General features: G+C 36.4%; 1 protein-coding gene across 1 annotated transcript in view; it reads left to right on the forward strand.

Annotated features, from left to right (window-relative positions):
* The window catches only part of LOC116738012 (ADP-ribose glycohydrolase MACROD2-like), a 541,527-nt gene that overhangs the window by 344,451 nt on the left and 181,216 nt on the right, over positions 1–15,860 (forward strand). The gene's annotated exons all lie outside the window — the stretch shown is intronic.

The following is a 15,860-nucleotide window of genomic DNA, read 5'->3' on the forward strand; positions in this document are numbered from 1 at the left end:
AATCCCAAGAATACAGGAAGTTGGTGGAGTCACCCCATTTTTTATCTCCTTGGGTATGTCTCTTTCTCTGCCTAGGTTTTCATGGTTGCTATTCCCCAATATTCCATTCATGGCTTTTAACTATTTTTTTTTCCTGTATAATCTTCTAGACTCATCTCATTATACCCTGGCTTCAGTGACTACCTGTAATAGATTCTCTTAAATTTTCATCTCAGGGCATATACCTGTCCCAAATGTCAGATCTATGTGTACAGTGACTCATATGATATCTTCACCTTCACATCCCAAATTTTCCTGAACTCTCCCAGTGAGAGCCAGGTAATACTTCTGTTTTTCTTTGTCATGTATTCATTTTTCTATTGTAGAATTTTCACCTGGGAATGTAATTATTTATTTCCCTGTCTCCTTTACTAGGTCTTAAACTTCTTGAGGACACACTATGCTTCTTATTTGTATATTTCCCAGGGTTTGCCATCTAGCACACAGTAATCACTTATTAAAATTTTTGTGTGTATGAATGCATGCATTTAAAATCTACTTCTGTCATTGAACATCTTATTTCTACCTTTAATATACAATTCTTAGTAGGAATTTGAGTTATTGATGAAAAGTTTGAAAAATTTTAGCTTGAGGACTGAGTCCTGTGATGTGCTATTCGACACTTCTCTGGAACATTGCTGATCTACTTTTGGATTTTGTTGTACAGTCCACTAATAATATTTTATGCAGTCTGTGGTTCTCTAATCTGGTTCTGGAGAATGTAACCAAAAATGTTAAATTCTTTACTGAAATCATAATCAAATATACATGACATAGGAGTGTACCTCCCAATAACACAAATTTTGACATAAGGCAATTGGCAGTTGATATTTGAAGTGTCTTCAAGCCAGCACCTCATTCTCAAGCAGGGATAAACTGAAATTCTGATTTCCTAGGGGAGAGGAAAAGTTATGGAGGCAACTAGGTCTTAAAGAATAGAGAAGCTGAGAATGAACATGTTCCTAATATTCTCTCCTCCCAATCTCCTTAGATTGGGTTGACAAAATAAAGGTCAATTAAATAGGCCTTTGAATTGTAGCAACTCCCTCAGTAGTGTCAGTTAGCCAAAGTTCCACTACTCCCTGGATATTTGAGCTAGAGGGGCAAATGCTGCTAACTGGTACCAAACCATAGTTGCAAACCATAGTTGGACCCACGTTGGATATTGATTACTGCAGCTAGAATCTAAGTATTCTTTCCCACTCAAAGTGGGGTCCATGGATTTCACACACACACACACACACACACACACACACACACACACACTATTGACTATTGAGAGGAAGGGAAGGGGATTTTATGAATCAGAGAGGAAAGTAAAGTACAAGTATACCAGTTAGGGAAGACTTACTACCATGAGTTTGAAAATTTTAGCATAATTTGAAAATGAGATGGCCTCCCTATTGATATAATAAAGTTGACATAAAATATGAAGTCTTGTGTGTGGGTGGCTCAATTGGCTGAGTGTCTGACTCTTGGTTTTTGCTCAGGTCATGATCTCATGGTTGTGAGATAGAGCCCTGCGTTGGGCTGCATGCTAAGCATGGAGCCTGCTTGCAATTCTCTCTATTCCTTTCTCTCTATCCCTACCCCCCTCTCTAAATAAATAAACATTAAAAAAAATTTTAACTCTTAAAGTTGATTCAAGAGCCAAAGGGAGACCCGGCTAGCTCTGTTGGTAGAGCATGTGACTCTTGATCTCAGGGTTGTGAGTTTAAGCCCCACATTTGGCAGGTAGCCTACTAAAAACCAACCAAGCAAACAAACAAACCCAAATTAAAACAAAACAATAAACAGCCAAAGATACCTATGATTGTATGGTCTTGAATTTGTTTGTGGAATGGGAAAGACACTTGAATCTTGTTCTCAACTGATAACTTGGATAGATGAGAGGCAGGCACTTTACCCTTTAAGTTTTTCTTCACTATGTCTTTGATAAAAACATTTGGCTTTTTTTTTTTTTTTTTACATTTCTTTATTTTTTATTTTATTTTTAAAAATAAACTGGAGGATAGTATAGACTTCATCTGTTCACTTTTTCTTTAAAATGTTAGTAATTGTTCAGTTATTTTAATTGATTTGAGAAATGATGTCTTTTGGACATAGTCTAAGATAGTTGTCAAGTTTTTTTTAAGCTATGAAATTTGATGTTAGTAACTTAACGTGTTAGATCACAAAACAATGAAACATTAATCTGGTAAGATAATTAAGACTTTTTAGCTTTCAGAAGACACCCTGTTTATTAAGTCTTATATTACCACAACTTGGCAAGAACTTTAAGCATTACCAATGCTCTTTGAAATTTCTTGGAAAAATTTTCTCTTACCTTTGCTTCTGATGACACATTTTGGTAAATTATTTTGTCATTTGTATCCATTTCTAGTTTTTCTTTTCTAACAGTTGAGTTATATCTTAGAGAATGTCATTGGTGGTAGAAGGGTAGGGATTGCCATGACAGTTGATGAACAATTTTGGTTGATTTTACTGAAAGTTAAAGTTGACAATGTTCATCTGGAAAGCAAACAGTTTTGACAATTAAGGGATACAAGCTGTGAATGTTACATCTAGCGGTTCCAACTATAATGTGTTGATTAGAGCTGTTTCATGAATCCTTCTCAGGAACAGCCTGAGTGTTATGTACTGCTTACAAGGAAAATACAGTCAGTGTATTTGCCATCACAATGTGCTGATTGCGGCAGCTTGCCCAGAGCTAAACTTGCTGTAATAAAAACTTCTGGACTGGAACATTGTGATGGCATTTATGTTATTTGCCTCCTAAGTTGTTTCTGCCCTATATAAACCCAATGCTAACAGTTCTCAGTTTGAGAACCTCAGAGAGCTCTTGTCACTAGGTACTGCTGAGGTACTGCTGAGTTCTGTTGTGTTGATTCATTGAAGAATATGTTAGCTGAAGTCTTGCAGTGAACAGTGGAATCTGGATCTTAAGTAGCTGAAGGCGCTGGATTAAAATGGCTTACATCTTTTGACTTTGTCCAGATCATTGTATGGTACTCACTTTGATAGATGCCTGTCAGTAAGGCTGTTGACTCAGTGAATTCCTTGTCCTATGGATCCTTATTACCTTCTAAAACAGCATTAAGTCAGGGAACTTAGATTTAACCAGACCAGCATGATGCTTAAGAAAATTTGGAGAAGTCTCAAGGGAAAATGACTAAACCAGTTTTACAAATGTAGTATCCCTTAAGAAATCAATTGGAGATTAGTTCTAGAAAGTGCCCATGTTTGTCTGCATAGGAGGCTGCATAGATCTCCTGCACATATTCCAAGGCCTGTCTTCAATTGTCCCTTTTTAAATTTCTAGGAATAGCAATGCCTTTGAATGCCTCCTAAAGGAACTGGTTGTGGAGATAAGCCAAAATTAAAAAGAGAATAGGAAAGAATAAAGGTGAAGGGAGTAGGATATTTGAGATAGAAAGGGTGAGGGATGAGTGATGAAAGCCTTAGCAGTGGTTAGGTCCTATACTTGTAAGGACAATCTGTAGAAGAGTTGGATCTCCTTTTGCTCAGAGAAGGTAAGCGTTTTTTATTTGCCAGCTTTCACTGCATTTCCACTGTGTTTTTGGATCACACACCATGTGAATAGGGTTCTTTTATCACTCTCAGTGAAACTGTTATCATCACTTAGCATTATACTGTGAACAATCCTTTTGAAGGCCTACATTTGGAAGTAGCACATGGAATTTCAGCCCTTGTATTATTATTTTTTCTTGTGTTATTTTTTATTGGATAACATGAAGAAGACCTATGACAGATTTTTCTTTGAGGGAGACCATGATACAACTTCTTTGGAGTTTTTAAATGGTCTTACTAATAAATTTGATCCCTCAGATAATATCCTTGAGTGAAAGAATTAATTTCCCTATTCATAAAAAGAATACAGTACTTTTTTTTTTAATTAGGAATTTTGGAAAACCAAAAAATTAAAAGGAAAAAAAAATCTACCTATCATCTCACCACTCAGTCATGACCACTCAGGACTAGTTAGGAGTTCTAAATGGTCCTTTATTTTCCTAAGTCTTGAGGCAGTGCATAACTTAAAAGCCTGAAGTGTTGTGCCTGCTTCCATGGATCCTATTTTAAATAATACCTAGTAGATGCTTTATTTTAACTAATGTTTCTATGGGTCAGTAACATTTGAATAGCTATAATGACTGCATTTAAATTCATTTTATTCCAAATTCATGCAGTATTTAGCAATTCTGTAATGAGGAGATTACAGAGAACTCTCTAATGATTTCACTGTTTTACATCTCCACTTACTACAATGGGTCTCAAACAGCAATAATTCTTGAGCACAAAATGTACATGCCTAATGTAATTAATGACTTATTATACTGATAACATATACACATTTGCTGTAGTATATAAATGTTCTTCATGCAGTAGAATATCATTGGTCCTATTTTTGGCATCCTTGCACTTGAGTTTCCTCACAAAATTGTTTATGCTTGTATTTCTACTAGGATGTAGATTCTAGATCCCTCAATTGTAGAAGTTGTTCATAGTTTGGGCACGTACATGACATATATGTGGGGTGGGTGTGGAAACTTAGGAAAATGGAAGCTTTGTTTTTATTTTCTTGAAAAAATGCAGATCCAAGTTTGTGCTAATTTTTACTAATGAGAGATCAACTATACTTTCTAAAGACTAATATTCAGAAGAGTCAAGGAGAAACTGGTTATACCCTTTAAATTATTTTTGCAGTGGGGCGCCTGGGTGGCCCAGTCGGTTAAGCATCTGAATTCGGCTCAGGTCATGATCTTGTGGTTTGTGAGTTCGAGCCCCACGTCGGGCTCTGTGCTGACAGCTGGGAGCCTGGAGCCTGCTTCGGATTCTGTGTCTCCTTTCTCTACCCCTCCCATGTTCATGCTCTGTCTCTCTCTGTCTCTTAATAATAAATAAACGTTTAAAAAAATAAATTATTTTTGCAGTGAATTTGTTATTTGAATGTTCTTCAGTCATTAGCATTTTTAGCTCATTAGTAATGGCAGCAATGCCATAAATAACTATAACAGACTTCTTGAAGAACCAGACCTCTTGACCAATAAGACCCTTGACCCAGTACTTTTTGAACTCCTAGGGACAAATGGTAACACGTAATTTATGTGTATCTTTGTCAAATATATTTTTTTCCTTTCTGTTTGCCACTCTCACTTCCCAGATGCCATTAATTTTTAAGTAGTAGTTTTCTCATGAGTTTTCATGTACTGTTTTGTGAATTGTAATACATGCTTAATGAATATTTGGAACTGATAAATATTCAACAAAATTGCTTAATAAAAAGTCATTTTAAAATACCCATTTCTATTACATAGTACTTGTAATATGTCTGCTCACTGGGTGTGACTGCATGCTATTTTTCCCAGGTTCTGCATTTGGGTGCAGCTTTAACTAATGCAGGGTTTTGAGCCTGCCCAATGTAGCACTTACCTGGGAAGCTGATTATACAGATTCCAAGGCCCCACCCCAGACCTGCTCAGTCATAGTCTCTGGGTGATTTGTATCATCAGACAAGTCTAGGAAACCTGAAACTAAGGAGTGTGTACTATGTGTAATTGCCTATTGGTATGTAGGAAAGATTTCTGGATGTGGGTTAATAGTGTTCATTTATTTCTAATGCAAGTCCATTCAAATACCAGAAGAGAAAATTGCTCTGATATGCTCTTTAAATTTCAGCTTCTATGTGACTTTGTTGAAGTAATTTTAAAATTATTTATTAAGCATTTATCATGTACAAAACCCTCTTCTAATATTTTTCGTGTATTTACTAGTATTAGTAGAGGGAGGTGAAGTAATTTTTCCAGTGCCAAACAAGGAACAAGTGGAAAAGCGTGGCTTTGGATCTAAGAAATAGAATTTCAGAATTTGAACAATTAGTCCTTGGCTAACTACTTAGCTATTAAATGCTATGTATTTACTAATGTATCAGGCACTACTATACTAAGCACATATACTTCAAATTTTTTTTAACATTTATTCATTTTTTGAGAGACAGAGACAGTACAAGTGGGAAAAGGACAGAGAGAGAGGGAGACACAGAATCCGAAGCAGGCTCTAGGCTCTGAGCTGTTAGCACAGAGCCCAACGTGGAGCTCGAACCCATGAACAGTGAGATCATGGCCTGAGCTGAGGTCGGACACTTAACCGACTGAGCCACCCAGGTGCTGTGAAGCACACATAGTTTAAATTCATTTGCCACTTCTATAAAGTAGAGTGAAGAAAGGCAAGTTTAGAGAAATTAAGTAATTTTCCCTGAGTTACCTTACTAGTAAGTGGTAGAACCAGTGTGGCTTGAACCTGGGTTGGCACAACTCCAAAATTCTGTGCTCTTAACTATTACCCTATATGGAAGAATGACATGTTTGAATATGCTGATATCTTGTCACCTCTACAGTATTTTGCACAAAGAATAGTATTTACTGGGAGCTTTCTAGAAGGTCATTGTGTAACACTTTAATGTCTACATTAAATAATGTCTACGTTTAACATCTATATGAAAACACTTCAGTGTGGACATTAAGTTTTAGAACAGAGTCTGAAATATATAATTTCTTGTCCCAGAAAGATTTTTAAAGAACAAATTGGTGGGGCGCCTGGGTGGCTCAGTCGGTTAAGCGTCCGACTTCAGCTCAGGTCACCATCTCGCGGTCTGTGAGTTCCAGCCCGCGTTGGGCTCTGGGCTGATGGCTCAGAGCCTGGAGCCTGCTTCCGATTCTGTGTCTCCCTCTCTCTCTCTCTGCCCCTCCCCCGTTCATGCTCTGTCTCTCTCTGTCTCAAAAATAAATAAATAAAATAAATAAAATAAAAATAAAAACAAATTGGTTACTCTGTTATCTGCTATAGACTGGCTACAAGTAGAGCAAGGGATTCAGATACTTTAAAGAGATTCTTAACCCTATATTTCTTAATATTAAAAGATAGTATATTTGGTGGATTCTTATGCATTTTGTGCACATTTCAGAAGAAACTACACTTAATTGCCTTCATTTGGGCATTAAATATTGTACACATGTGCAGTTTGTCACAAGTAAATGTTTTCCCTTACTTTGAAATCACTTATAAATGTATGCATTCATTAAAGAGTTAGCTTGAACTGCTCCTCTTTTTCTCTCTTATTTGTCCCCAAATGAAAGAGAAGTGTTAATTGGTTTTAATGGCCCCTACTGCTACCTCTCTGTCTGGGATTTCTAAGGAAAGGTGAACAATTGGAATAGAACTCGTGAAATTTGTCTGGTGAGGTGAGAAAGTTTAATGTGCTTGTGAACCAGCACATTTTCTTCTAGGTAATACTATAACACTATAATAAATATTGAAATTAATTTTCTCTTTTAGACCTAACCCTTTAAGTATATTAGTTAACATTCAAAGAGGAATTTTCTGAAAAAAACATGTTAAGTAAATTCCAGTACCCGGAAAAGATCAATACCTGATAAACCAGGAAATAAGAATCTCTTGTTTAAACGTGTTTATTAAACCAAAGAAAAAAACCTCTCTCTCCTTTTCCCTCCCAGCCTCCCCTTTATGAGCAAGGGCATGCTAATTTAGATTTACAACTAGAAGGGGATAGCCAGGATTATGCAGTTTGCTGTTGCACTTAAACAGAAGACTGTAGTCTCCTGAGACCTGTATCTGGCTGCTATCACTCTCTCTTTCCCGATAAAAATGATTCCCACCAGCAGGGGCTAATTCATCTGAAACATTGTCCCTGGTGCTCCTACACTGATTCACTTCAGTAACTGTGTGACTTTATTTAACAAGTAACCATCTAGATATTTGTTCTTCTACAACAAAAAATTTTATAGGGTTTCTGGCAACTATAAAGACTATTACCATTCTAACAGCTTTAAGATAACAGATATTTTTTAAAAAATGTTATTTCTTCCACTTTTTAGCAGTTGACATTCCTGCTTGTTCCTTTACCAAAGGGTAGCAAGGTGTTTTAAGGAGCCCAATCCTGTGTTGGGGAGAGAAAGAAAGGTGTGCCTTTGTTAGTATTTGCTTCTGTGAAATCAGTTCACGATTCAGAGGAAAATAGAAATGCAGAGAAAGTCTGCTGATCTTGCTTCCTTACTTTCCACTTTTTTTGTCACCCTATGTTCAAATGATAGTTCTAATATCATATGCAGGTGAATATTTCTTCATCATCAAAGGTGAAAATAAAATTTACTGGGTATTTACTAAGAGTCAAGTATGAGTTAAGTGCTCCATTTGAAATATGTAATTTATTCCTTACAATTACAGAGGCACTATTATTATCCTGTTTTACAGAAGGTGAAACTGAGGCTTGGCAAAATTGGCTAAATTGTTGAAGGCCATACCCCAACAAAGTAGCAGAAACTAGATGCAAACCCAGATCTGTCTGATTCAAAGACAGTGCTCTTAGTCATCATCTCAAATACCAACGGTACATAAAATTTAATAGTGTTTTAGTATATTTTGTTTTACATACTTGGAGTCAGCATGTCACAAGGAAGAGAGCAACCTAAAAAAGACAGATGTAGGGTTAAGATCCTTGCATTTGGAATCAAATTGTTTTTTTGGAGTCTTAATTTTACCATTTATATTGTGTGATATTGGGTGAGTTGCATAATCAGTTTGAACCTACGTGTGTTTTGTGAATTGGGGAGTAAAGGAGATAATGGGTATGGAGTGCTCAGTACATGGTGATAATACTCTACAATCATAGAAGGGATCACAGTTTACAAAGTGCTTTCACAAAGATTGTCTCAGATGATGCTTAGTGATAGAACCCTTTGAAGCTCATTCATTCTTTTATTCATTCATTTAACAAATTTTTTTTTTTTTTTTTTTTTTGAGTGTCTGCTAGAGATTGTTCTACAGGTTGGAAGGATTTAGGTGAAAGAGCAGGAGAAAAAAGTTCCTTGCCTTCATGGAGTTTGAATTTTGATAGGGATAATAACACATAAATAAAATTATTTAGCATATTAGATAATAACAACAACAATAATGGGAACATTTAACTCTCATAGGGAGAATGCCATGAGCCATTCATAATAAAGTAGTTAGAAGCATATTGTGATTTACAGAGTAGCTCCTTGTTTTTCCATTATGGACATTTTTTTTTTTTAACTTTATTTATGTATTTATTTTGAGGGAGGGGGGTGGGGGGGAAGTGGGGTGGGGGGAAGGGCAGAGGGAGAATCCCAAGCAAGCTCCATGCTGTCAGTGCAAAGCAGGAGGATGTTAGGCTTGATCCCATGACTTTGGGATCATGACCTGAGCCTGAATCAAGAATTGGCAGCTTAATTGACTGACCCACACAGGTGCCCCTCATTTTGAACTTTTTAAAAACTGTAAACCAGTTACAGTTGAACTACCAACTTTTGTTTTTGAATTTGTATTGTTTTAAAACAAAGAAGAGATTAACTTTTAAATTTGTTAGTACAGGGGCACCTGGGTGGCTCAGTCAGTGAAGCATCTGACTCTTGGTCTTGGCTCAGGTTGTGATCTCATGATTCACAGGTTCAAGCCCCTTGTTGGGCTCTGTGCTGACAGTTTGGAGCCTGCTGGGAATTCTCTTCCTCTCTCTCTCAGATCCTCCTCCACTCATGTTCTCTCTCTGTCTCTCTCTCTCTCTTTCTCTCAAAATAAATAAACTTAGAAAAAAATAAATTTGTTAGTACACATTACCAAAGTTCATGAAATCTCTTCTAGCTAGCTCTGAGACTCTATGAATATGGAATTAAATGTAGATCTCTAATATCTTGTCTGTATTTAGTATGTCTGTTAGTATACTGTGAATAAAGCATTTTAGTAGTTCAAAGATAATTAATGGTTTCAGTAATTTTTTGTAAAATAAATCTTGACATTTCTTTACCTTTGTAGGCAAAGCAGTAATACTCATGGGTTATATTTCTCAAATTCAGCACCAAGCCTGGCAAATAGGTTAGGTGATTTGGCACTTCCGTTCTGGCTCTTAGAAGACACAAAGGAATCATAAAGATGTGCTGCAGTGAACTCAGACATTAAGATTTGTCTGCCAACTAGGAGTTTAAGTTTATTGAAAGCCACAAGAAAGACAAGTGTTATTTTCTGGGTAGTTTATAGCCATTAACTACTGACCTCCAGAAGTTATATCATTTAGCATTGTAGGGCTGGGTCCATAAGCCTTGGGGGGAAATGCACAATTGCACCATTAAAGTGTTTTGAGATTTAATCCTAAAAATGTCTTCTAGTTGTTATCTCAGTAAAAGGAAATAATTGGGGGTGGACGAATTCCTTTTTTTAGTTATTAAGAAATGTATTTAAAGAGAGTGGTTAAGAGCTCAAGCTTCAGGATCAGACAGAGTCCTTGTTCCACCACTCACTATGTAACTCTGAGAACGATTCCATTACAGCTCTGAAATATATTTGGCATCTTTCCTTTCTCTCCTCACTACCACCATCCTGTTCCATATTACTTATTTTCTATATAATGGCTAGTGACCTTATTGCTATTGAAATCTGATAGTATAATCCCCACACATCTTTCTCCTCCTCCTTCGCCCTCTCCTCTACCAGGTTAAAAATCCTCCAGTGTTTTTTTTTTCATTCACTAAAATGAAGTCCAGACTCCTTACATTGGCCTTGGCCTATAAGACCTTGCATACTCAGATCTGGGCCTGCCTCACTGAACTTACCTCTGTCTTGCTCACAGAGCTTGAGCCCCTGATATGTTTCAATCTTCAGATTCACTAAGCTGATTTCCTGCTTGAAACTTTAATACATCCCCTTTCCTGTGCTCAGAACACTCTTTACCTTATTCTTCACATAGCTTACTCTTTATACCTCAGGTCTTAGGCTTTCCCTTACCACTGAATCTAAGTTGTGTTGTGCTCATTCATAGCACCATATTTTTCTCCTCCATGGCTTCTGTCAGAACTTTTCACTTCACGTTCATTCAGTTTTAGATTAGTATCTGAGTCCCTACCTCCTCCAACTATAATCTCCATATCTTTTTGGTTTAGTGCTACACACCCAGCTCCAAGCACAGTTATTGAGTGGGTGCTCAGTAAATCATTATTAATATTGAATGAATAAAATATGTCATTACCTTTCAAAGCCTTAATTTACTCATCTGAAAAATGTGGATAGAAATTATCTGTACAGTTATTGTGTGAATTAAATGAGATTAAAATATATAAAATACTTAGCACTGTGCTTGACAAAGTCCTTAACAAACAGTATCCCAAAAATTCATTAAGCCCACTGTATGTGTGAGACATTGCTAATGTTTTTAGAACATATTTTTAAGAGAATTTTGTTAGATTTTTGTTTTACTTAATCTTTACTGTTTTTTTTTCCTTTTTATCAACATTGCTCTTCATATCTAGGAAATTAAAATGTGGCAGTGATTCCATGCCCTTTTAATACAACATTGGTATGAACTAGCCTCAGCTTTGTAATGTCACAGTTATCAGAGCCATGATGTATATTCAGAAGGGTAATTAGTTTGGGTAGTAATTTCCTAGACTATCCCTCACCTCCTCCCTGCCCCAGCCAGCTGGCCTTGAAAAAGAAGCGCTTCTTTTATGTGTGCACACAATCAGTCTGTAAAATCCCATTATCCCCAACTTCCCCACCCCTGTGGCTGCATGCTTCCTTTTGAAGCCTTTTAAAAAAAGGAAAAAAAAAAAAGAAAACTGTCAAGTCAGTTCTAAAGTTCATTTCTAATCTCATTTCACCCAAATAATATAAAAATGAGAAGGAGGTGGGGGTAGGAAGTGGGAGGGATTCATAATGTGATTTGCTTACCTGTTCTCCAGGAGTTACCTTTGATACTTGTGGGAAAGACTGATAAAAGTAGAAATACTTCTTCAGTCTATATTTTGAGATAAAATTAGATTTCATTCTGTTTTGATGTTCAAAGAATAGAGCAAGGTTAATTTGGTTATTCTATTTCTTTTTCTTTCATCTGTTCAGAATGTGTATACTGTTTAGAACAGGAGTTTCTACTAACTTCTCATGACCAACATCCTTTTAACTGTGATCATCTGCTGGAGTCCTAAGTGCAAGGCCCTCCTCTGCTCTATTTTTCTGTTTTGTGTGTCTTTCCATCTGGGAATTTGAATTCCTTTTGGGTCCATCTCTTAACTGCTTCCCCTGGGCCTACTGCAGTCTTTCACTTTTGGGTTCTAACTCCCTCTGTATCTGACATTTTTCTTAGCATTCTTTCCATGACCTTGAATTAATTGACATCTGTTCCCTGAGGATTATACCTTCCCTGTCACTATTTATGAAAGTTTGGTAGGGGAGGGGTGTAGAATATAGGAAGGGACTTTCAAAATTTTTTTTTTCCTCTGTCCCTGAAAGATCACTTCCTGAATATGTTTCTGTCACCATTACTCAAAAACCCTTTCTTAGGAAGTCCTTTTTTTATATCTGTATCACCTAATCCCATCATCATCTCCCTCCTCTTCATCTCGGGGACATTTCCCCATCTTCCTTAGGACCTGTCTTACAAACCTTACTGTCTTTCCAACCCTTACCCCACTCTCTCCGTAACTTTGTCCTCCTTGCTGGTGACTCTTCAAAAACTGCAGCTTCTCAGTCACACTTTTACTTCAGTCATCTTAGACTCACAGCATGACTTGGACCACACCTCTCCTGCATCCCAGTTTTCTTCTATCAAATATGCTTCCCTGTTCTCATTGTAGATTCTTATCTCTATACCCCATCTTATTCCTAAGGACAGTAAATATTCCCCTTGGTATTCACTTCCTTTCCTTATCTATCTTGATCCCTTCACCCTCAAGACCTCTTAAAGAGTAGTCCTGATCACTGTTTCTGTTTTCTTTATCTCCCATTATCCTGTCAATATCCTAGAGGCTTTTACCTCTTTACTTTGCTGACACTGCTTCAAAATCCTTGGCTATCTCCTCCTTTTCTATTTTAAACAGTGTCCTCTTCCAAATCTAAATTCCAGACTACCTTTTGACATCTTCTTTTTTTAATATTTGTAGTTCCTTGATTTTATAATATTCTCCTTGTGATGATTTTCCTCCTTTTTAATTGCCCCTTTTTGGCTTTTGTTTTTGTTTTTTTGACTGCTCTCTCTCTTCTGTCCCCATAAAGGGTGGGTGTCCCTGTGGCTCATCTCTTTTCCCTCCCTCAGCTCACTTCTGTTGCTGCTGTCTTCTACCCTCTCACCTTTAGTAATAATGTGTTAGACTGTTGAGGATCTCTTCCCATACCCTCGTTTCCAACTTCCCAATAGACATTTCCAGATGGATAACATAGAAGTATTTTAAAACCTAATGCAATTATAATTTATCATCTAAGCTGGGTCACTAGCCAGTGTAAATCTATACTGTGCATATGGTCACCTGTTCAAACCTAAAATGTACAAAAAACTTTGAGATTTTTTTCTAGTAGTTTTCATCATTAAGTGCCTTACCAACATTCTATTTACCTGGCTAAAAGTCATCACCTTCAATTTTTATTCCTTCCTCAGTTCCTAATTCCTAGGAATTCTACCTTTCCTGTATCTTTGAATTATACTTTTTTTTTTCTTTTTTTAAATCCCATTCCACTGGTTAGGCCCTTGTTTTCTCTTGCCTGCAATACTGCATGTCCTTCTACCTTGTCCTCTTACTCTCAGTTTCTTTCTCCTCATTCATTCTTCATTCAATATTCCTTATTTCTACAATATGTCCCTAAAAAGTACACTAATTGTTTAAATAGCTGCCCAGAAACCATCTCCAAAGCATATCATCCAGACTTCTTAGCTGGAATTCAACACACTGCTTATATAAAAAAGCTTTTCCAGCCTTAACTCCTTTATGAACCTTGTATTTCAGCAGACCTATTGGCCTTTCCCCAAATACCTCCAAAATCCATAATCCTCAGTTGCATCAGAATCACTTTTGGAATTAAAGAAAACTTAAAAAATTGTTTTTTAATGTTTATTTATTTTTGAGAGAGAGAGAGAGAGAGAGAGAGAGAGAGAGAGAGAGAGAGAGACAAAGCACAAGCAGGGGAGGGGCAGAGAGAGAGGGAGACACAGAATCCAAAGCAGGCTTCAGGCTCTGAGCTGTCAGCACAGAGCCCTATGTGGGGCTTGAACCCACAAACCCTGAGATCATGACCTGAGCCAAAGTCAGATGCTTAACCAACTAAGCCACCCAGGCACCCCTGGAATTAAAGAAAACTTTAAATGCCCAACCTTAATCTGAGAGATTTAAATTTAGTTGATCTATATTGAAGCCTGGTTATCTTAATAAAAGCCTCCCCAAGTGATTGTGACCAAAGGTGGCATTGAGAAACATTGTCCCTGTTTTCCTATCTCCATGACTGTTCACCATTTTCTCTACATGGCCAGTATCTACTCTTCTTGTTTTCTCTTTAAATATTTTCTTATCCTTCAATTCCAGCCCTCATTTTACCTCCTTCATGAGATCTTCTTTAATCCATCCAGATAGATAGTTATTTTCCTATACTGCAGTTACAGTAAACTTTCATTAGATTATATGTTTATGCCTTACATCCTCTAGACAGGATACTTCTTGAAGCCAATGCTTCTGCTATTTATAATGTAGAAATCATTCCATATAGGTCATTGGCTGTTGAGATTATTTGTAGAGAACTTTGAAGTTCTTATCAAAGTGATTGATAAGCGTGAGTTATTTTTTGCTAATTTAACCAAAGGTCCAAAAACATAAAACACAGTAGTTTTAATTCTAAGACTATGCTAAATTAGGATTTGCTAATCATGCTAAGTAGGAGAAAGGAATTAGAACTTTAAATGCCACTATTGTTTTCAGCCACAGATGAGCTAATATTAAAGTGAATTCAGTGATAGATTGGTTCCTTGAACACCCATGCCTCAGGTGCTTTAAAGCATATGGGTCTCTTTGGATTCCTCAGGAAAACTGTCATGTTGGCATATAGCTATAAAATGTGCTTTACTCAGAAACTGTAGTTAGTAAAGCAAAGTTTTTTTACTAGTTCATTTGGTACAGGGGAATACTTTTAATAAATAGGCCTTGCTGAAAGATAGAGAACAGTGTTGTTTTTAATAGGGAATGAGAGTGTAAATACAGTGATTTAATGCAGTTACAAGTGGCTGCATCCAAAAACAGTTTTTGATTTTTGTCAAACATTCAGCAAGGGAGTGATTTTTCCCTCTTTTTTTTTTTTTTTTTGGTAGCTTCCTTAATAGTATTCTTGTTAAATCTATAAGTTGTATATTCAGGATGGGATTTTTCTTTTTCCTACAATTTTCTGTTAGTGCCTGATCAGTAAAAATTGTGAACATTTGTTTGGGATATATGCACATGTATTTATAATAAATTTAGTGCCCTTTAAGGTAGATATTTGTATTTTATCATTTTATTAAAAGGAGATACATATATATATATATTTGTTCAGCAAAGCATTTAGGTTTCATAGACCTAGGAAAAGAATAAACTTTTACACTGTTATTGCTATTTATATTTGCTGATATAAAACCCGTTTCTGATTTATCCCAGGTAAAATAATTAAAATGCATGTATTAGAACACACATAAAATTTCCTGTGCTCATGAAAGATGCACTAATTGGAAATTAGTCAATATAATCTTTTGGCTTTTGGCTTATTATAAACTCATAGGTTTATAGCGATATAATGGAATCATCCTTTCTGGCAGCACTGTAGCTGAACTACTTAAAACCTCTGGAAGCAAAAGTCAAACTTCCTTCACAAAACGTTCCCTATATTTAAGGTTAATCACATGAGTCTTTGCTAAGTTATTCCTAGAAAACAGGAATTCTTCATAACAAGAAGTCAAAAGAGATAACCTTATTGGGAAACATATGTAG

Source organism: Lynx canadensis, chromosome A3 (assembly GCF_007474595.2).
Source record: "Lynx canadensis isolate LIC74 chromosome A3, mLynCan4.pri.v2, whole genome shotgun sequence".
Lineage (NCBI taxonomy): Eukaryota > Metazoa > Chordata > Mammalia > Carnivora > Felidae > Lynx > Lynx canadensis.